Below are 23,441 nucleotides of genomic sequence, written 5' to 3'. Positions count from 1 at the left end.
GTGCTTAACAACTAAAGACATATGAATACCATCTTTCAGCTCTTTTAATGTATCCCCATGGCTTATATGCATAAATATTTTTGATGATAAAAGTATAAGTCAAGCCCAACTAGGGTTGCTCAGTGGTTAAGCATCAACCTCTGAACCAGGAGGTCACACTTTCATTCTGATCAGGGTTGAGGGCTTGATCCCCACTAGGGGACATGAAGAAGGCAGCCAATCAATGATTCTCTTTCATCATTGATGTTTCTTACCTCTCTCTCCCTCCCCCTTCCTCTCTGAAATCAATAAAAAAAAATATATTTTTTTAAAGTAGAAGTCAAAATTAGAGGTATTTTATTCATGAAGAACTAGTCAAATGGCCCTTGAATTCAACTCTGAAAATGAGCCATGTAATCAGACTGATTTCTTTTGTACAGTGAAAGAGAATGGGAAACACTTGTCAAAAGGAAGAATGAAAGAGGAAACATCAGGCCAATTCCCAAAGCAAGTGAAATAAGAGAAAGGTGGTGACGGGTAAACTATTTCAGTCTGGAGGAACATGGTATCAGTGGTCCCTTAGACCTGTAATTCTTTAGGATTTTTCTTCTGGAGTTTCCATCCCTGATGTTTTTCTTGAATTCTTTTTCATCAAAGAGCTGTTAAACCCAGCTGCTAACTATCAAGTTACTTGATGGATTTTTGACCCCAAGTGCTGTCAGTCAGTATCAGCATTAGGTGTTTGGAGATATCTTACTCCTGGTGCTTGGTAGAGATAAAGGCTGTGGACAGAAGTTTCTGATCCATTGCCAAAGGGGTGAAAATGTGCCCAGAAACTCAAATTGGATAGCATATTTTATTTCCTCACATACACATTGATTTTTCTGGTAGCCCTTTTATACTTTGAATACAATTCTAAGCCACCGACTCATGATATGAATTACTATAGTCTTTCCTGTGATGAATGGATAATACTCATTGTGTATAATAGTATGTCTAAGGCTAAATATGTCACACATTCCAAATAACTGACTTCCAAAGAACATTTGCATTACATCAATTTGTAATAGTAAGCTCATTCCCCTGATTTCTTTTTTCAATTACATAATGAAATTGAATAAAGCAGGTGTCAGATCCACATCTCTCCATACACTCGCTTTACCAGTTCAGAGAAGAAAGGTGAATTTAATGCCAAGTCACTGACTTGGTTAAATGTTTTTTTTTTATCAAATTCTATTAATTTCTCACACTACTGCGTTCCTCTATCACCTCCATTTTGCTTAAGAGGAGACAGAGCCACAGAGTAAAAAATTGTTTACTGAATTGTGAAAGCCACAAGTTAAATATCACAAATGATAAACATGTATATTAACCTTTCTTATTTTATGTTCTTAAATATTTTTTTATGAAAAGTTGACAAAAAGAAGCTATTTTTGAGATTTTTTTCTATGAATACAACTAGATAAACATTTCATCTCCCTTTATTGTGATTTTCCTTATGATTTGGGGGAATTGAAGAAATGAAGTGGTATGTACAAGATAAATTCACTTATGTAAAATTTTAAAATCACAAAACAACACTATTGTCAATGGCATAGACATATATAAGAGTATAAATATGTGCACAGAGGGCACATGCTAATATCAGGCTATGGTTACTTCTGGAGAGGCAAAAAAAAATGAGAATCAATTATTTAATTTAGGTTTAAAAAATTCTCACATTTGGTGCTAATTGTGAGTTGAGTAATCTAACTTTGATACTATCTTACTATTTGACTCCACTTCATCTTCCTCAATAGGGTTACTTTGTTATCTAATATAAACTCATAAATTTTAAATATGAACTTTAAAAATAATTTGCTTAGTGTTTTTAAATTTAGGAATAAATTATCTTACTATAAAATATACATATTAAGGCTCTACTTCAAGTTACATTATATCAAGTGAGATAGAACTGAACGTGATGGAAGTGGATTATACTAATTATATCACTGGATCATTGTAGAATAGCTCTATTTCAGTAAGGTTCCTTAAGGAATTATGGAAAAATATCTGGAGAATGAATGAAATGGATAGAGGAAAAGTTTTCATTTTTTTTCCTTGAGAATAGACTTTAGGTAGCTTACAAAATTCCCTTACAGCTTGAAAACAACAACACCATATTACAAATTGGTACCTGAGTTTCTGAGAACAAGAATCAAAATAGAAAACAAAATTAATATAAATGCTGGCTTTTCCATTTAATGTAAATGATTACCTTTAATAGGGGGCCTCCAACTTCCAATTATTCAAACACCCTCTAGGATTAAAAAAAAAAGTTTCAGAATTAAAATGAGTCATACTCTAAATTGAGATCTAAAACAATGGTGTTTTCTTTTTTTTAATTTTAGTCTAGCATAACAAAGAATATTCAAATGTAGATTTGGAACTTACCAATGTTCTTATAACTTTAAATGAGAGTCATTATTAGAATTCCACTGATTTACAACATTGCTATAAGAACTGATCAACATCAACACCAATTTAATAAGAACATTAATTGCATATGCAACTGTGTGTGATAAAATAGAAAGAAAATCAATTAGAGCAATTGTCATTGTCTTTATCATTATGATCATCTTTATCATAATAATGACCAACATTTTTTAAACTCTTCATAGCTGGCAAAGTGCTTTCATTTTTGGTACTTCTCACATCTCACAATCTCTTTGTGTACACCGTGTTATTTATTCCCCTAGAATTGAAAAAAATTTAAAAATACAGAAAAGTAAAAGCAATAGCAAATAAGAAGATATTGTTTCTACGTCTGGTGGCATTTTAAAGAGATCAATGCAGGAGAAGGGCCTTGGAGGAAGGAAGTCAGGAAGATGTGTTGTTAGCTGAGCAATGGGATTGTGACTATTTCAGATCTCTAATGCTTGGTTAGAAACTGCCCAAATAACATTAAAATACATGGATAAATATATATTTTAAACTAATTATTATGAAAACATTTGAATTGTTCTAAAGGAAAATGTTTTAATAAATTCACATGTAACCATCAGCAATCTTGTTTTCTCTACATCCCTACCCAGGCCCCATATAACACATACTAGATTATTTTGAAGCAAAACTAAGGTATCAGATCATTTCATTTAAGAAAATGAAAATATATTTTATAAAAGAAAACTAAATTCATTTGAATTGAATGTTGATTTACATAGAAGAAAATACTCTTTGATCCAATCACTCACAATTGGTATTTTATTTATTTTTTATTTTTTGGGGGGGGGGGCGCGGATTTATTTTCAAACTCCTGTACAAATTTGGCCCTCTTCTGTCTGTGTGAATAACATTCTACCTGACATTTAATAATGCTGCAAACTTTTCCTAAGGCTACCCAAAGGTTTTGTACATTTTCATTTATGTGATACAGCCTTGAGTAAAATGGATTCATATAAATGTTCATTGGATGACTGATACATGGGTAAAGTGATATAAACATGGCTAATTTTGGGTAGATGACCACAGTAGACAAGTGTTCATCAAACTCCTGTTAGCCAAGACACTCAATTTTTAACACTGCTTGCCACAAACAATTTTGTGATCTTGAGCAAGTCAGATAACTTTTATGGATCCTTTGCTTTCACTAATAAAATAGAGGATTTATGTGCTAGATTACCTCTAAAATGGATAGATATTATAGTTTTCAACACTAGATTGCGTTATTCTTTTTCTGAAGTACTTTATTTCTTACTTCCACTGTATATATTCAGTATTTTGAGGCCAAGAGTCCTTGTTCAACAGTGACTCTAACCCCATTTAAATAAGCTTTATTCCCTATGCAAGATAGGTATGCCAAATATAGAAAAGGAGCAATGATGGACAAGAAGTCAGCAGTAATTATAGTGAGCAAATCAATCTTCAAGGAGAGGACTTGAACACTGAAAACAAAACCATTATATCTATCAAATCTATGAACTTACATAATTTGATCTTTCTTTAAATGTTGAGTTCAAATTGACCGTTATCAATTTATTTGGTGATAACCCCAGGTAAATATATGTGGCATCGTATTAAACTCTAAAAGTTTAATGTCAATAAGTGGGTTATTATTTTTAGTAGATGTTTTCCTATTATTTTCACTGCTGAAATCCAATGTGAAATATAAATGTTAAAAATGCAGGATTGTGTTTTAGAATTTTTAGAGATTTTTAAAGAATATATTGGCTTTTTAAAAAAATCTGTCCAGTGATGAAACACAAAGGAGAAGCCACCTATTTCCTGAAAGTTACTTTCAGAAAAGAAGGTCATCAAAGCTGAGTTATAGTGTTGCCTTTGGCAATGCTTTGTGATGGTCCTTGAGCATCTATTATTCGCTCATCATATATTAAAACATGAAGAGACATCTGAAAATAGTTTTAATATTCTAAATAACATTAGCTTTTATTCACATTAGTTTTACCTGACCTAGGAATCAGTTACTGCAAAAACCATTATGCTTTGCAGTATTTTCCTGTATGGCTAAGAATACTAATACCAAACTCATTTCTCAAGAGTTAAAGATAGAGCTTTTCAAAGATTAGTGGAGACAGAATTCCAAAAAAAAAAATATTTTATGCACCAACAACCAAAAATCCAAGAGAAGAAATGGTTCTCCTTGGGAACAACAAAACAGAGAGATGCATATAGGTACTCAAATACACACACACACACACACACACACACACACACACACACATTTCTAACTGTAATTCAAAAAGTAACTGAACCATGCTTTTGCTTATAGAGAACAAAAATATACTTTGAAAAAATATTCTCACGTTCTAACTTTAGCTTGTTTCTATATTCACACAGGATGCATCATACTCAAAAGAATGACCAGGGAACTTTTGAAAGATTAGAGGGATTGCTAAAACAGTTATTGTGTGTAAATATACTATTTGAGCACCTTTATGTAATGGAAAAATCAGACATGGTCTTAACATTTTAGCATTCAAGGTGAAACCTTAGGCATCTTGAACATCTGTGGCAAAGATTAAGAGACTTACAGTCTTGTCAACTTGAAGGTAACAACTTCAAGAAAAATATTTACCCATCAGATATGTTTTATCAGTCAGCAGTCTTAATGAATTGTATTTTGGATAACTTATAAAATTATTTTAACAGACTGTCGAATCTCAGAGGGAAGGTGGGGGGCGGGGTGGGAAGCAATCAACCAAAGAACTTGTATGTATATATTTATAACCCATGGACACAAACAATAGGATGGTGAAGGCTGGGGCCTGGGAGTGGGGGGAGGGAGGGTCTATATGGGGTATTTGGGGGGGGGGGAGGAACATATGTAATACTTTCAATAATAGAGATTTTTAAAATTATTTTAGCTTATATATAAAAAATCACTCATCCAAGATATAGCTTTAGACTGAACTATCTCATTTGTAACAAAATTGAGGAAATATTTTAAGAAAATTATAAAAACTTCATTTTTAAAGGATAATGCTGTGAACATATATTTAAGAAATAATTTTCTTAATTTTCTGCCTATTTTTCCTCCTTAATTATTTAAATTTAGGTTGTATTTTATAACTTAATTTTGAAATGTCTTGAACTTCAACCCAAATTTCCAGGTAATGAAAAAGCATTAAAGCTCTCTAAGTACTACAAGAAAATGTAGTCACTTCATCACTGCAATAACTTGAGGGGAAGATTAAAAAGGCTTTTTGAAAATGGTATAGTAAGTTGTGGTAAATAAATTAAAGCTCTTGTGATATACATAAAAACCCTAAAATGTGTATTGTATGAGAATAGTGGGAAAGTTGGTAGAGCAAAGAGTTGAGGAATGCAGTTCAGCAGCTGAACACAGAACACTTGCCTGGAAGTCTGCATTTCAAAGGTACACCTCCATTATAAAATCTACTGTATACAGAACTTTGGAAAAAAAAATCTATGCATGCTGCCAGTGGACCAAGTCTCCCCTCTTGCAGTCTTTGTGTCTAAGTCAGAGTTCCCTAAAGAGCTGAAATAGAAGCTTTGTATCAGCAGTTTGAGCTTTGAAACACCTAATGAGAGTGTGAGGGGTCATGTTAAGCAACGGAAATGCTCACAGACTGTATGGTGATGAGAGATCCTAACAGGCTTTGGGTTTGCCATGTGTGCCACTGTGGAGGATGTGGATGCAGCCATGAATGCAAGGCCACGTGAGGTGGATGGAAGAGTTGTGGGACAAGAGAGGGCTATCTCAAGAGAAGATTCTCAAAGGCCTGGTGCCCACAACTGTGAAAAATATATTTGTTGGTGGTATTAATGAGGACACTGAAGAACATCATCTAAGAGATTATTTTTAACATATGGGAAAATTGAAGTGATTGAAATCATGACTGAGACAGTAGCAAGAAGAGAGGCTTTGCTTTTGTAACCTTGATGACCATGACTCTCTAGACAAGATTGTCACTCGGAAACACCAAAGCTTGAATGGCCGCAACTGTGAACTAAGGGAAACCCTAGCTAAGCAAGAGATGGCTAGTACTTCATCCAGCCAAAGAAGTCAAAGTGGTTCTGGAAACTTCAGGGATTGTTGTGGAGGTGGTTTGGGAGGGAATGACAACTTCAGTCATGGAGGACATTTCAGTGGTCAAGGTGGCTTTGGTGGCAGCCGTAGTAGTGGTGGATATGGTGGCAGTGAGGAATGGCTGTAGTGGATTTGGCAATGATGGAAGCAGTTTTGGAGGTGGTGGAAGCCACAGTGATTTTGGCAATTACAACCATCAATCTTCAACGTTTGGACCATGACAAAAGGAAACTTTGGAGGGAGAAGCTCTGGCCCCTATGGTGGTGAAGGCCAATAACTTGCCAAACCACAAAACCGAAATGGCTAGGGCCACTCCAGCAGTAGCAGTAGCCATGGCAGTGGCAGGAGGTTTTAATTACTGCCAGGAAACAAAGCTTAGCAGGAGAGGAGAGCCAGAGAAGCTACAGCTTATAATGGATTCCTGAACTCAGCCAAGAACAGTGATGGCAGGGTCTAGCTGAACAAAGAAGATGTGTTAGGTAATACTAATGTGTATGGGCAAAAAACTCAAGGACTGTATTTGTGACTAATTGTATAAAAGGTTATTTTCGTTTCTGTTCTGTGGAAAGTGTAAAACATTCTAACAAAGAGTTTTAATGTAGATTTTTTTTTTTTGCAACCGTGCTATTCATCACTAAATGTAATAGTCTGATCATGATGCTGAATAAATGTGTCTTTAAAAAAAATTCTATGATGTCAAGTGCTTGCTGTAGTCATAGCAATGCATTTATGGTGGCTATTTGAGTAAGAGCTAAATGTTACAGCTAAAATCTGATCAAAAACCCTTTGTGTCTATTAAAAACCTAAATATGAATAAGTGTGCCATGTTCTGGCTGTGATGATTTTTGTTGTCAGCTAATGGAAAATTGTTTTGAGTAAATAAAAATACATCTTGATAGCTAGTACATTTCTACCTCTTTGGGCCTACAAGACCCAGTGTCTATTAAGTTTTTCTTCAAGCTTAAGCTTAATCCTATCTATTCCATTATCCCCCTCCCCACAATACTTTCTTACCTCTGGAACTTGGTTAAAAAGAACATGAAGCCTAAAAACAAAACAAAAACCAACCAACCAAACAAACAAAAAAACCCTAGCCAATTTGGCTTAGTGGATAGAGAGTCAGCCTGTGCACCAAAGTCCCGGGGTTTGATTCCGGCCAAGGGCACGTGTTTCTCTCACAGAGATGTCTCTCTCTGTCTTTCCCTCTCTCTTCCACTCTCCCTAAAAATCAATGGAAAAATATCCTCAGGTGAGGATTAAAAAAAAAAAGAAGAACATGAAGCTCCAGGTTCAACCAAATAATCAAAAGGCACTAAGTAGTCTGAGGGAAGTATGTTCTGAGTAAGTTTATCTTGGACTTGAATGCCTTCATAAACATCTATTTTAGTAGAACTAAGTAGTACTATTAACAGTAGAACTCTGCTTTCTGTACTTTATTGAGTCCTTGAATTAATTCATGTGCCAGTCCTGGAAATGGCTGCATTAGACAGGCAGATACAAAACATGCTTGCAGTGAAATGATTGCTTAAAGGAGTACAGTTTCAAAAGAAGTAGGAAGTTAAAATGAGAAAAAAACAACAACTCTAAATTGTAGTCATATTATGAAATAATCCAATAATATCTTTCCTTTGACACAGGCACCTAAACTTGTCGCTTCTGTTATGTTTGGACACTACTTAGAAGTGGATAAGAAGAACATACCCACATACACCCTTACTTTCTTTCTCAGCAGTGAGATCCCTTTTCCAGAAAAGGGAAAATACTAAACCAAGGTGAAAATATAAAAGGGTAAATGCCATGCTAGATCACACCAGAGGTTTTTATCTAGCCTCCATATTTTCAAAATGTGAGATGCATATTCCTGGTTGTATCTGAAATAATTTGAGATGAAACAAAGACATGGCTTTGAGTTGTATAGTGAGGAATATTTAGTTTTCTATACTCTTAATCCTTTTGTTGACCCCATAAGTTGTCTTTGTATTTTCTATTTTTATTTTTGAATATGTAATTAATATATCTTTAATATTTGTTAATTGTTCTTTATAATAATGGAAGCAGACCTCAGCTTTGAATCGTCATCAGGCAACAGTATCCAGTTATAGTTCAGTATATATTTTTAACTTTAGTAATGACTTAGTTACAGTCTTTATTTACAACTAGAGGCCTGGTGCACGAAATTCGTGCACTGAGGGGAGATGTGTCCCTCAGCCCAACCTGGGACCCCTCGGAAGATGTCCGACTGCCTGTTTAGGCCCAATCCCTGTGGGATCGGGCCTAAACAGGCAGTCGGACATCCCTTTCATAATTCGGGACTGCTGGCTCCCAACTGCTTGCCTGACTGCCTGATTGCCCCTAACCACTCCCCTGCCAGCCTGATTGACGCCTAACTGTTCCCCTGCCGGCCCGATCATCCCCAACTGCCCTCCTCTGACAGCCCGGTCACCCCCAAATGCCCTCCCCTGCATATTTCCTCTTTATTAGATAGGGTTTTTTCTTTAACATATTGTACAGTGTACCTGCTGTGGTCTTGACAAACCAGTAAAAATGTAAACCCAAACTAAAGTTGTCATAAAATAAACTCCTTAAACAGGAATTTCATGAGACCTTGGAAAGGTAATATCATGTGGTTGTTGGGCATATATTTGAATAAGTAGAAGGTTTATAGGTGATTTCACACTTTTTCATATTTTCTAAAAGTTTCCTTTTCTTTTATAAACAATAGACATGTAATCAACTGTCCATCTTTCCCTCCAAAAATTATTTTGAAAGGGCAAAGTCAATTGGAGCCAAGTCTGTTAAGTAATGTAGGTGTCAAGATGGAAGGTTTTTTCACATAGAGGTCTACTAACACTGTACTTATCCATTTTCCCACAAACTTTTGGCCCATTTTTTTCCCTTCTGCTAGAAATACTCCTTCCAAGATGCCTTTCTCCTCTTAATAATCTCAATCCTCTCTACCTATGAAAGTTCTACTGGGCCCTTTGAGGGTTGGCCAAGTCTCTGTGGCCCTCTCCCCATCCTTGCAGCCAGATCTGCTTGCTCTTTCCTCAGTGTTCCCACAGTGTGCCGTGGACACAGCTCCAGCAGAGTCCACACATGCAACCTGTTGTCACCATTTCCTGGGAACATCCTGTCCTATTCTCTTCCCTTTATAGGGGAATCAAGCTGGAGTTTTGCAGGTTGGGAAGAAGCTGGCCCCTGCTGAAAGCGGAATGTGCCTAGAGGGGCTCAGACGCCTCCCAGCCAACAGGCCTATGGCCCGGGTCATGGCTGGGAGTGGATCGCATGGGAGAGGCGCGCCCACAGCCCTGGCCACAGCTGGAAGCGGAACACGCTGAGAGGGGCGCAGGCATCTCCCAGCTGACAGGCCTAAGGCCAGGGTCACAGCTGGGGGCGGATTGCGCTGAGAGGGATGCAGGCACCTCGCAGGCGACCAGCCTTGGCCCTGGCGGAGGCTGAAATTAGAGTATGCGGAGAGGGGCGCGGCTGCCTCCCAGGCCCACAGTCCTGACCAAGGCTGGAAGCAAAAGGCGCTGAGAGGGGCATGGGCGCCTCCCAGCTGACAGGCCTACAGCCCTGGCCATGGCTGGGAGTGGAATGTGCTGAGAGGGGTGCAGGCGCCTCCCAGCTGACAGGCCAACGACCTGGGTCACTGCTGGGAGCAGATAGCGCCAGAGGGCGTGGCCGCCTCACAGGCCCACAGGCCGGGGCTGGAAGCCAATCACGGGAGGGGGGTTGGGGGGGCGCAGGAGCCTCCCAGGTGGATGGCCAGGGCTGTGGCTGGGAGCAGATCGCACCAGGGATGCACCGGCCAAGGGCCGAGGCTAGTAGCAGATTGTGCGGGGGACGCAGCCACCTCCCAAACCTACAGCCTGGGCCGCGCTGCCAGCTCTCATCGGCAGCCCTCCCTGGGACTGGGGGTCTCCGGGGGGACTGAGAAGACTGGGCGCCGCCATCTTGTGTCTATGGGCATCACCATTTTTGTCGCAGAGTGATGGTTAATTTGCATATTACTCTATTATTAGATAGGATGACAAATCAAAATCTTATTCAAAATAAATAAGTTGAATACACAGGAGTTGGATAAACAGTCAACGGTACATTGACATTTTCTTCCAAAATGCTAACTTTTGAGGATATGAGATATGAAATATAAATAGTATCTTGACTTTACTATAATTACCTTTAAAAATTACAAATTAATCAATAAAGAAAGATAATTTTAAAAGCTTCTTACTGATACGAGGTATTTCATAGCTAGAAGTCTTTTTTTAAAATTATATTTTATTGATTTTTTTACAGAGAGGAAGGGAGAGGGAATAGAAAGCTAGAAACATCGATGAGAGAGAAACATTGATCAGCTGCCTCCTGCACACCCCCTTACTGGGGATGTGCCCGCAACCAAGGTACATGCCCTTGACCGGAATCGAACCTGGGACCTTTCAGTCCACAAGCCGATGCTCTATCCACTGAGCCAAACCAGTTTTGGCATAACTAGAAATCTTATACTCTATTAATTTTAAGGCTAGAAATGAATATTTTTTAAAAGCCAGTCCTAGTTAAGAACCTTAAGATTTATAGCTTGTAAATCCAAGATTCAAAGCTTTTATCCATCTGACACTAAAAACTCAAAGTCATCCTTCACATTTGTCTTCATCCTTCTGCAGCATCTCCTAGTGTGTCAGCTAAATGAAGCATTTACAAGCAGAACCAAGGAAGTTGGGACCACTGGAGTTCAGAAATAGTCTCATTCATTTATTCAGTCACCATTTTCTCCTTCAATCAGCCAGTATTATGAATCTCTCTGTTGTGTAGCTCTATGTTATAAAATGAAGACATAAAGCAAAGCATGATATGTGATCTCAAAAATATAGTAGTTGCAAAACAAATTACATTTGACTTACAAATGTATTTTTGTTTATCAATGCAAAGGATAAGAAAGAGTGGTATTAAAGTTTTTGGGTTTCTTTTCCTGAAGGACATGCTATATTGAAGTCAATAGCTCTCCACCATTCCCTGTTAGCTGTATTCCCGATCTGCCCCCTAAAATCATTGAATTGAAGATTTCAAGTTTAGAATACAGTGGAGAGTCTCTGTTTTTGAAGTGTTTGTTTAATTATACAAACTGAACAAACTGACCTGCAAAGACTACCGAGTGTTGTGTGAACATGAAGAAGGGCATCTGATCATGGTATAAGTGAAAACTGAGATAAATTTTAAAAAACAAGTAACTGTTATCCCAGTGAAAAGATAATACAGAGAAAAAAATTGTTTCTTAACCAAAGGGAACAACACATAAAAAGACTTAGCAGCTCAAGGTAGATACTATGCTGTAGCATTACACATAGTAAAGCTCTATGAGAATAGAGGAGAAAAAGAGGAGTTGAAGTCTAAAGGAGACAGTCTGAAGACAGATTAAGAAAGGCCTTTTATACCATAACTAGAGGCCCGGTGCACAGAAATTCATGCACGGGGGTGTGAGGATGTGTCCCTCAGCCCAGCCTACACCCTCTCCAATCCAGGACCGCTGGCTCCCAACTGCTCGCCTGCCTGCCTGCTTGATTGCCCCTAACCACTTCTGCCTGCCAGCCTGATCACCCCCAAACCACTCCCCTGCCAGCCTGATTGACGTCTAACTGCTCCCCTGCTGGCCTGGTCCCCCCCCCTGCTGGCCTGGTCCCTCCCAACTGCCCTCCCCTGTTGGCCTGATCACCCACAACTGCCCTCCCCTGCCGGCCATCTTGTGTCCACATGGGGGCAGCTATCTTGTGTGTTGGCATGATGGTCAATTTGCATATTGCCTATTTATTATATAGGACTAGAGGCCCATGCATGAATTTGTGCATGGGTGGGGTCCCTCGACCTGGCCAGCAATCGGGGCCGTCTCGCCCAGTCCCGAAGGGACTGATTGGGCTAATCGGGGCTGTCTGGCTGGGCATAGGGACTGGAGGAGGTTGGTTGTGGGAGCACACTGACCAGCAGGGGGCAGCTCCTGCATTGAGCATCTGCCCCCTGGTGGTCAATGCGCATCATAGCGACTGGTCAACCAGTTGAGTGGTGGACCGGTCATAATGGTCGAGTAGGCTTTTATATATATAGATAAAGGGTTTGGGACTTATCTGAAAGCAGCGGGTTGATACTAATGGTAGCTCCTATTTTCCTAGGTAACAACCAGCTCGAAGATAATCAAGGTTTGATGATGACACTATCTTCTGCTCTGGCCCCAAACCTAGTTGATCTTCAGGACTGTAAGTCTCCTCCTCTTTCCCTTACTTTGGGTCCTGAGTTAATTTCACTCTCCTCTTTGGCATTTTCTCTTTTGGGCTTCTTTCCTCTGGCATCCTGAAAGTTATTCATCCAAGGGCGCCAAGTCACATCAGATGACTAAACCAGGTACCTTAGCCTCCAAGCTGCTCCTTCACATCAGAGTTCTGGAAGAGGCTGAAAGTAGATTAAGGTTCAAGATGATTGTGGTTTCCTTTGGCATTTCTTCCTTCCTCTCCTCTATTTTCTTTCTACCTACTATTATTCAGGGAGGATTAGGATTTTTTTTTTCTTTTGTAATCAGCTAAAGTGCTCCTCCAATGTACATTATTTTAGAAATTGAATTAAAAAAAAGCATTTTGTTAATGCCAAAAAGATAACATGCTTCAAAATAAAAGAAAACATTCAGAGTATCATTTATATGTTTAAATTGATTGTTAAAATGACCAATATTAAGATAATCATTTTTCCCCTGTGCTTCGTGTCTTAACACCACAGGTTAGAAAATTAGGGCAGTTTGTCCTTTCTTTGTCAGGTTTGACTGTTTCTTCTTTCTATGGCTTTAGTGAAAATTTATAAGCATTTGAACTGAGGTTAAACACCCCAAATAAAAAGTTAATAAGAATTAGGAAAACCATCACTTATGAGTGCTGGTCATAGCTCCAGAAAGTCTTTAAGAAACTCACAAAATAGATGGGCTTTTTTTTTTTTTTTTTTTGTCATTTTAGAATTATTTTTATTTGGATTAATTTATCTTGATTTTTCACTGCTCTTCTTGAAATCTGTCATTGGTTTCTCATAAACTTCAAGATAAACAGAAAACTCTAACCAAGGCATGTATAGTTGTAATGGTTCATTCATTCATTGATGTACCTATCATCCAATAATTATTTACTGAGCACCTACTATGTCATGCTCTTTACTAGTTGTATTGCCGATCTGGTTTCTGCTTAGTTTTTAGGCCTTTCTCCCCCCCTGTTTCCATTCATACTCTTCATGACAGCCATCCTAACTTACCCGAAATTCCCTAAGCATGCTCAGCTCAGTCAGACATCCTCCACATTATCCCTATCCTGTTTCTATGCCAACAATGCCTTTTACCTCTTACCTGGGTAGCATAGTAGTTCAACAACTGATGACATGTTTTTTTTTTTTGTGTGTTTGTTTTTAATACACATTCCTTCTCTGCTGGTGTGTCTCAGTTGGTTGGAGCATCTTTCCATACACCAGAAGTTCATGGGTTTCATTCTGGTCAAGGCACATACCTAGGTTGTGGGTTTGGTCTTGTGTAGGGTGTGTACAGGAGGCAACCAATCAATGTTTTTCTCTCCCCCTTCCTCTCTCCAAAAATCAATAAACATAAAAAATACCATTATTAAAAACACTTATTCCAGGCACCCAACCTCAATGATTTGGATTCAGTAGATTTCCAGTGGAACCTGCAAGTCTCATATATATCAAACACAGGGATTGAGATAATCAGGGTGATTTTGAAACAACCTTATTCCTTCAGGCTCAGCTTAGTTATCATATCCATTAACAACATTAGTTGACCTCATTGGTTTTCTTAAGCTATCCTATTATGCATCCTATAACAACAGTTGTACTCCTCAAACTGTACTCAAGGTAATTATATTTTAGGTATTTGTTTTTGTCTTCTGACTCTGAAAAAGTGACTATCCTGTTTATACTCTATCCTCACTGATGAGCACAATGCAGGCATGCAGAATCCTGGATCAATGTTTATTCAATGAATGAATAAGCTTAAAGACCATTATATTTAATTACATTATGACACCTTAAGAAATAGTGGAGACTTTTCAGTGTCTAGACAAATATTACTGACTTTTGTCAGCACTGATTGACTGAAAAGTAAGTAAGACAATCTTGCATATTTCACTCCCAGCTACCTCTACACCTAAATGCAGCTGTATAGATGAGCCAAGGTAAATATAAGAGGAACTACCAGTCAACTAACTTACTAATTATTAAATATAATAAAGTGTCATTTTTTGGTATGCAACTGAGATTTTTATACAGTAAGAGTTAATAGTCTGATATGATCTTCATTCCAAAAATCGATGCAAATGACTACAAATGCAAATACTAATAAATTAACAGAGATGGCAGTTCTCAGAGTTGAGTTAAACATCTTTAAAATTAAGGTTCTTATGGTTGAATTATGCCTTTTAAGTGATTAGTAAATATGAAGTCTTTTATATTACAAATCAGCTTTTTTAAAATAGGGCTTATACCAGTTTTTTACTTTGCTGTCCATTTTGATTGCTCTGACTGCCCCTCATGATTCAAATAGTTGTGGAGGACTGAGAAAAAGTCTTCCACTTTCAATATATTTATGTTACTTCTTTGTATTTTCTGCTATTATTCTCCATATATTTGATGATAACTTATTGAGAACATAAAGGTTTTTTAATATACTCTTGTAATTTTGACTGTTTATTCATTGTGATAAAGAAACCCTTTGCCTGACTTAATGCCTTTGGATTTGATTTTGATTGCACTCATCCTTGTAAGGTAAAAATCACACCTTAACCAAGTGACACTTATAATACCCCTAAATTGTCCATATACCCCACATGCATAATTTTATTTTATATATAAAGTAAGCACAGTAATTTTTATGCTCACTGAAGTTTGATAAACACTAATCTGAGAAAGGAACAAACTAAGTATCTCTTTGCAGCTGTTCAAGTAATCAAACCATTCTGCATTTAGAATAACCCTAAAATTGCAAAAGAGCATGAAGATGGGTAGAGAGCTTCAAAATGTTTCTCTTCTGCCTACAGGATTAATTCTATGCTGCATTAGTATTAATCCTAAATAAGTTTTTCTTAAAAATTAACAGTTGATTTTTCTTTTTATTGAATAACATTGGTTAACAAAATTATATGTTTCAGGTTAACAATTCTATAATACCACACCTGTATATTGTATTGTGTGTTCATCACCCCAAGTCAAGTCTCCTTCCAACACTATTTACACCCCCTCATCTTTACCCTCTTCTCATGCCCCCACCTGTCTTTCCTTTTGGTAATCACTATACTGTTGTCTGTGTCTATGAGATTTTTTTTTCTTTGCTTAATAACTTCACTTTTTTCACCCACCCCTAACTCTTCTCTCCTCTAACAGCTGTCACTGCGTCTTCTGTATCTATAAGTTTGTTTCTATTTTATTCGTTAATTTATTTGAAAATCAACAGCTTTTATAATGTGATACTGAATTTCACTTTATGGAAGGGTAGCATTTAAATATATCTTAGTTAAATAAATACCCCTATGATAAAACTCCATTGAATTGTAATTCCTACATTTTTTACTTAGTTTTTCCCTACTATATTTTTGTCCAACTGTTTTTTGTTTTTGTTTTTGATTTTTTAGAGAGGAAGGGAGAGGAAGAGAGAGACAAAAACATCAATGATGAGAGAGAATCATCGATTGGTGACAGGGAATTGAACTGCAACCACCAGGTTCACAGTTTGATGCTCAACCACTGCGTTATGCCAGCCAGGTTGTCCAACTGTTTTATAGAGGCTTTCTTAACAATTGACATTAAAAATCTATACATATTTAAAGTGCAAATTTTGATACATTTATGAAAGTGAAAGGAATTTTAGAGACAAGACAGGCAGTGTTAGGGAGTAAAGAGGGTCCATGAGAGCGGGATGCATATATGAAGGGCAGAAATAGCTCCAAGACACTAAAATGCTTTCACAGAAGATAAAGAAAATTCACAGGATACTGGGAAGAAGGAAACATATTTTCACAGAGGATAGAGGAATGTTGCAAGATAAGGAGGAGAGAAAGAGGGAAGCACCATGTGGGCTTTGAGCTTGAAACTGATACTATGTGGAAGAGTGACCAATGGGGTTCCTAAATTAAGGAAAAGTCCAATTAGAAAGGGTCAGGTTCAGACAAAGAACTAGAGTCTTTATAAACCTGGACACAAAGAGACTCAGGAGATGTTGGATTTTTTATTTTTCCATTAGAGAGAGAGAGAGAGAGAGAGAGAGAGAGAGAGAGAGAGAGAGAGAGAGAGGTTTGTTTGTTTGTTTTTTTTGTTTTGTTTTTTTGTTTTTCATTTAGGGGTCCCTACCCAATGGGTCTCATTTGGGGACCCCTTTCTTGGGAAAGTTTGTATATACTTCCAATAAACTTCCACATTTTTATTAAAGAAGCCTTTAGTCTCAAGTTTATTCTTTAACTTCATTGGACAAGCACCCATGGAAGAAGAATCTGCACTCTGAACCCCACATTGCAAAAGAATCACCACCATCAAAATAATTCTGGTATCAATAAGCCCCAAAAGTTTTCCTGTGATCCCCTGTAATCCCTCCACCACACCTGTCAACCTGCCCCTCAGACACTCCTGTCACAGCCAGGCAATCACTGATCTGCCTCCTGTAGCTATAGACAAGCTTACATTTTTCTAGAGGTTTACATAAATAAACTGGTACAGTATATACTTAATTTTGTCTGGCATTATTTATTTAATGTTCTTAATTTAAGTGATTGTGCTTTCATAATTTTCACCAGTTTCACTGAGAAGTAGGTCCATGGAGTGCCTCACACTGTCAACCAGAAGTGGAATTCCTTCTTGTATTTCTTAAAGTACAAGTATGGTTTCCTTTAGTACTTTGAATATTTTTACCATAGTTGCTTTGAAGACTTTGCTAAGTCAGATGTCCACTGCTTTCACAGACTGTTTCCTGCTTCCTCCCCTGTGTATGAATCACATTTTCCTCGGTATGGATCCCTGTTTCTATGTATGGATCACTGTTTCTTTGCATGCCTCGTAATATTTTGTTGAAAGATTGCCATGTAGATAATGTATTGTGGTAACTCTAGATATTGATCTTTCTTGTTCTGTTCAGAACTTATTATTGCTTGCTTCTTTATTTGATTAGGAATTTGGCTGGATTATTTTGGTGAAGTCTATTTCCCTGCAATGTGAAACCTCTGATATCACCCCTCAGAGGGTTCAGGCATGGACATGCGCACAGTCACCCAAGGATGGGAGTGCTTTTAGCAGAGCTCTCTTTGACTCTTCTGGTTTTTGTTTTTGTTTTTCTTTTCCTGTTAAGGTGGTTTGAGTTCCTTGGAATTACACCCAGCTGTTAGGCTCTACTAATTGCCGACTGATTGCACTCTTGTTTTTGGCAATATCCTGGGGTGGAGATTGCTTTACCTTCTGATCCATGAAACCAGATTTTATGCATCAGAAGGGCTAGTTTTATTTATTTGTTTTGTTTTTGGTTTTGCTTGTGTGTGTGTGTGTGTGTGTGTGTGTGTGTGTGTGTGTGTGTGTGTTTTATAGTAAATCAGGTCTTGTCATCGCCTTGATTAAAACTTCCCAGTGACTTCTCATTACACTTCCAATAAAATCAGAGCTCCTTCCTGGGGCCAAGAAAACACCTCTCCTCCTGACCATCCTCCCTGTGTCTCCGGTTCCAACACGCTGGGTCTCTTAAATGGGCTGTGCTGGTTCCCACCTCCAGTCTTTGACCTTCTTGCTTCACTCTGGTCCTATCAAATCCTTACATGGTTGGCTGCTTCTTGTCATTCACCCCAGAGGTGTCATCCCTGACCACCCCATATAAAACAAATCCCTCCCTCCAACTCCCTCAGGACTTCAGCCTCTGTCATAGCCCCTGGTGTTATCCTCTTTAGAGCACTCACACCATTGCCCTGAGTGTCTATTTCAGCTTCCTTACTGACTGCCTGTCTTCCCCCTAGATGAGCATGCACTTTCTCTGTTTTGGTCGCTGCTACACCCCCACCACCAGGAATCCTGGGTCTTGGATGCAGGAGTAATTTTTGAAGTCAGTCTGGTAGGTTTGTTCTGAAACTGGAAGAGTTTTGTTGTTTTCTTTTAGCTATTTCTTTCCCTGCTTCTCTCCTATAAACTAACTGGCCTCCAGTTACTCTGTTTCTCTCTTAGGGCTACCAGCCTCCTGTTAATTGCTTGTCATCTAACATCCCCATTGTTTTCAGGAGTATCCTTAGGCTTATTCTCCCCAATAAAGTCAGTTCTCCTGAGGAGAGCTTTGGAGCTCATTGTTGGTTTGTTTTGTGTTTTGTTTTGTTTGCCCTGCCTCACCCCATGGGCAAAATCTCTGAGTCACTGCCTCTGAGCTGGGGAGAGAACAAAGGACAATTTCTCTTAGAGTGCCTGCTATGCTTTATGAGCTGGGTGCTGGGTGAAGATGGAAGCCTCTGGGTTTTTTGCTTTCTTCTACCAGCATTGAGCCTCTGAGGCAAAGACCATGTTTATAACATATGGGGAACCATTATTTTCTACCTGCCTTGCCTGGATGATGCCTCCATCATGAGTGAAAGCTGAATGGAAGAAGGAAGCCCCTTACCTCTTGGCTCCATTTCTTTGGAATTGAGCCTCTGCATGCAGAACTTGGGAGGATAAAAAATGCTGGCAACCTTCTTTATACCACAGTTTCTGATGCAGACCTGGGGTAAGATAAAGCCCCATTATTTTGCTCCCATCTGAACAGAGAGGAGCTTTAGTCATGCTGACCTGAAGCTGGGGAAAGAGGAAACAGGTTGTAGTTCAAGAGTCACAGATGCTCATTGTTCTTACTGAGATTTAATAAATTTTATTGAATATGTGTTTCCTTATTTGCTGTATATCCTTAGGACAATTTCCAACACTTTTAAATGATTTATTTTTATTTTTGTAATTTTCACTCTTATGGTTATTTTACTGAGATGCAAGTTCACAAAAGTCCTGTTTCCAGTTTTGACTATTACTTATAAAGCAGCTAAAATATTATTGTATGAGTCTTTTGCATGGGTAAAGTCTTACTCTTTGGGTAAATATCTAAGAGTTGAATGGCTGGGTTATTCAGCAGGTATATGTTTAACTTTTTTAAAAAACTGTCTTCCAAGATGTTTGCAACATTTTACATTTCCATCAGAAGGGTATAATAGTTTTAGCTACTCCACAGTATCTCTCATAAATGGTATGATAAGTCATTTTAATTTTCAGCTTTCTACTAAACAGTATTCTCTCATTATGACTTTAATTTGAATTTCCTAAGGCCTAATAATGTGGAGCATCTTTACACTTGCTTACCTATCATCTGTGTATATTTGGCAAAGTGTCTCTTCAAACCTTTTGTTTATTTTTACTAGTATTAATTGAATGTTTATTTTCTTATTAATAATTTTTTAGAGTTCAGAATGTTATTATTTTGTTCTTGGATGTTTTTAAGTTAGATAGATTGCTTTTTTAAAAAAAATGTTTTTATTAATTTTTATGGAGAGGAAGGGAGAGGGAGAGAGTGATAAAAACATTGATGAGAAGGAAACATTGATCTGCTGCCTCCTGCATGCCTCCCACAGGGGAAAGAGCCTCAAACCCAGGCATGTGCCCTGACCAGAAATCCAACTGTTGAGTTCTTGGTGCATGGGACAGTGCTTAACAAACTGAGCCACAGTGGCTGGGTAGTAGATTGCTCATCTACACGAATAAAAGAGAAACATGCAAATTGACTGTACCTCCGCTACACCCACCAGCCTATCAGGAGCGAGTATGCAAATTAACCCAACAAAGATGGCAGCTGGCCACAGAGCTGGAGCAAGCAGGAGGCTTGCGTTGCCCCTGGTGATGGAGGAAGCCAAGCTTCCCGCCCGCCCTGGCCTCCACTCAAGGTTATAACGTTTCAATTATAGAATATAAATAAATCCCAGATACCTGCTTCCAGCCAGCCCTGGCCTCCACTCAAGGAGGCGCTGAAAAAAAAAAGGAGGGCTGGGAGTCTGGATCACGGGGAGGGGGGGATGGGGGCGGAGCGTGGTGGCCTGAAAGCAGCCCTCAACTCCTCACCCAGGCTGGCCACACTCCCATGGGGTGAGAGTGCCCTCTGGGGGGCTTGGCCAGCCTACAAACAGCCCTCAGCCCTTCTCCCAGGCTGCCTCACGTCTCAAGGGAACTCCCACCCTGATTCACGACACCCTTCAGGGCAAACCAGCTGGTCCCCACCCATGCACCAGGCCTCTATTCTATCTAATAAAAGAGTAATATGCAAATTGACCATAACTTCAACACACAAGATGGCTGCCCCCATGTGGACACAGGATGGCTACCACAAGATGGCCGGCAGGAGAGGGCAGTTGTGGGCGATCAGTCCAGCAGGGGAGGGCAGTTAGGGGTGACCAGGCTGGCAGAGGAGGGCAGTGGGGGCGACCAGGCCTGCAGGGGAGGAACGTTGGGGGGAACCAAAGCCTGCAGGGGAGGGCAGTTGGGGAGGACCAGGCCTATAGGGGAGGACAGTTGGCGGGGGGACTAGGTCTGCAGAGGAGGGCAGTTGGAGGGGACCAAGGCCTGCAGGGGAGGGCAGTTGGGGGGAACCAGGCCTACAGGGGAGGGCAGTTGGGGGGGATCAGGCCTGCAGGGGAGGGCAGTTGGGGGGCACCAGGCTGTCAGGGGAGTAGTTAGAGCGTGATCAAGCTGGCAGGCAGGACAGGCAGAAGCAGTTAGGGACAATCAGGCAGGCAGGCAGGCAAGCAGTTGGGACCCAGCAGTCCTGGATTGTGAGAGGGATGTCCGACTGTCCGTTTAGGCCCAATACCACTAGGATCGGGCCTAAATGGGCAGTTGAACATCCCTCAAGGTGTCCCAGATTGGAGAGGGTGCAGGCTGGGCTGAGGGACACACACACACACACACACACACACACACACACACACACATAAACCCCGTGCACAAATTTCGTGCCCTGGGCGTCTAGTCCTATATAATAAAGAGCTAATATGCTAATTAGACCAAACAGCAGAATGACTGGATGACCTTCTGGACAAAGCCTGGGCTGTGAGGGCCAGGCCCCTTGCACAAATTTGTGCATAGGGCCTCTAGTTTACTTATAAAAAATAGAAGTAATATACAAAGCTGAGTAGTAAATTCAGGTTACAAGTTTGTACAAAATTACTTGTGATAAAAAGCAACTTTCCTCTGTTCTACCTAACTCTCAAATTCTCAGGTCTTTGGAAGACTAAATCACTTTATGATTTTAGTTGTTCTGAGAAGTCCCTCCATACATGTAGATATATATTTAGATATAGCTTTATTTTTATTATCTTTCCTCTTCATCTTACCTATTTATTTTTTATCTTATTCTATTCACTGTGCTAGTTGAGAATTAGTTAACTTACAAAACATATTCACAAAAATTGACAATTAAATACCTTTTCATTGACAGTTTTAGTTACAAGATCCTTAAACTTTTATTTCTTGATTTTTCAACTTTGTAAAATATTTAATTACTAAATGAAGAGTTCTTCATCTCTAAATGTTGTCAATTTCACCTAAAATTGTGTTAATATTGGAAACTTATTTAGCAAATGGATTTTCCTCTCTTATATTCTACCAACTTCTCAAAATAATGCCTTTTGTAGTTTGTATCAACTACAAACGATGACTTTCTTCTATAGTTATATGTGAGAGGGGTATGTGTTTCTGACTGTTTTTCTTTTCTCTTACTGGGAGAAAAAAGAAAAATAAAGTATGCACATTGTTTACTCAATTACTAATATCTTCCAGTTTCTTAATACTTTTTTCTGTTACTTGGGTCACATTTTCGAAAAATCCTTCTTGGAACTTTCTTGAAGGCAATTTTCCCCCCACCATGTGACTAAGTACCTTACAAAATGCACATTTGTTTCCCTGCATTGCACTGTTTCATTGAGTTTTATGCTGCTTCTCCATTTCAGGGTCTTCCTTTTTCTTGATTCAGTTAGTTTACTCAAGTATATAAAATAAAAAAAGAGTGAATGGGACTAAAGTGATACACTTTATTTTGGTTATGAGTGAAAAATAATCAAACTTGTATTAACTAAACCATAAAAGGATATTTATTAGTTCAAGAAAAGTCCAGGAATATAATAGCTGTATTCAAGTTTTTAATAACATCATCACAGCTCAGTCTCACTTTTACTTTCCTGTCTGGCCTCTTTTAAGCAGTATGTTCTCATGATGCCTGTTGAAGGATCTAAATTTATATCTGCCCAGAGTTTAGTCCAGAGAAATTCTTTCCAAATCAGTAACCATGCCACTATGTAAAAAGTACTGAGTTTTCCCTCATGACTGAAAGGGTCTTGTACCCATTTCTGACCCAATCAGTGTGGCCAAATGAGGATTGTCTCATCACAAACTTACCCCTCCACCCCCCGCAGGGAGTGAGGAACTGTACATAAAATCACCTGAAGTATTTGAATGGAGCTTGGAAAAGAAGTAGTTTCCAAAAGAAAATCTCTATTAACTTTAGAACAAAGGGGAAATTAATTCTGAGAATACAATACATTCCCTCTTCAGAAGGTAAGCGTCACCTTTATGTCTGTATTTTCAGTTTTGCTCTGGTCCTAAACACTCCAAAATCTCAGTGAATTTAAACATGTATTTATTTCCCACTCACCTCGCATGAAGGCTGTGGGTCAGCTTTGGCTCTGTTTGACTCAGCATGACTCGTTGGCTCAGCAGCTCAGCATGGCTTCTGATGTTCTCATTCCCAGCCCCAAGTTGAGAGAGCGGCTCCTGTCTATGATGTGAATTATCTCAATAGAGGGCAGGGACTCAAGGGTGATGTCAAACCAAATCATGCAATAACGTTGAAAGCTTC

General features: G+C 38.9%; 1 pseudogene; it reads left to right on the top strand.

The window, feature by feature from the left end:
- Nucleotides 1–5,911: 5,911 nt before the first annotated feature.
- Nucleotides 5,912–6,806, top strand: LOC103288135 (heterogeneous nuclear ribonucleoprotein A1-like; annotated as a pseudogene).
- Nucleotides 6,807–23,441: the final 16,635 nt, after the last annotated feature.

The sequence above is a fragment of the Eptesicus fuscus genome, chromosome 7 (genome assembly GCF_027574615.1).
Source record: "Eptesicus fuscus isolate TK198812 chromosome 7, DD_ASM_mEF_20220401, whole genome shotgun sequence".
Lineage (NCBI taxonomy): Eukaryota > Metazoa > Chordata > Mammalia > Chiroptera > Vespertilionidae > Eptesicus > Eptesicus fuscus.
Note: the sequence above shows the minus strand (reverse complement) of the source record. Positions and strands in the feature narration are given on the sequence as shown.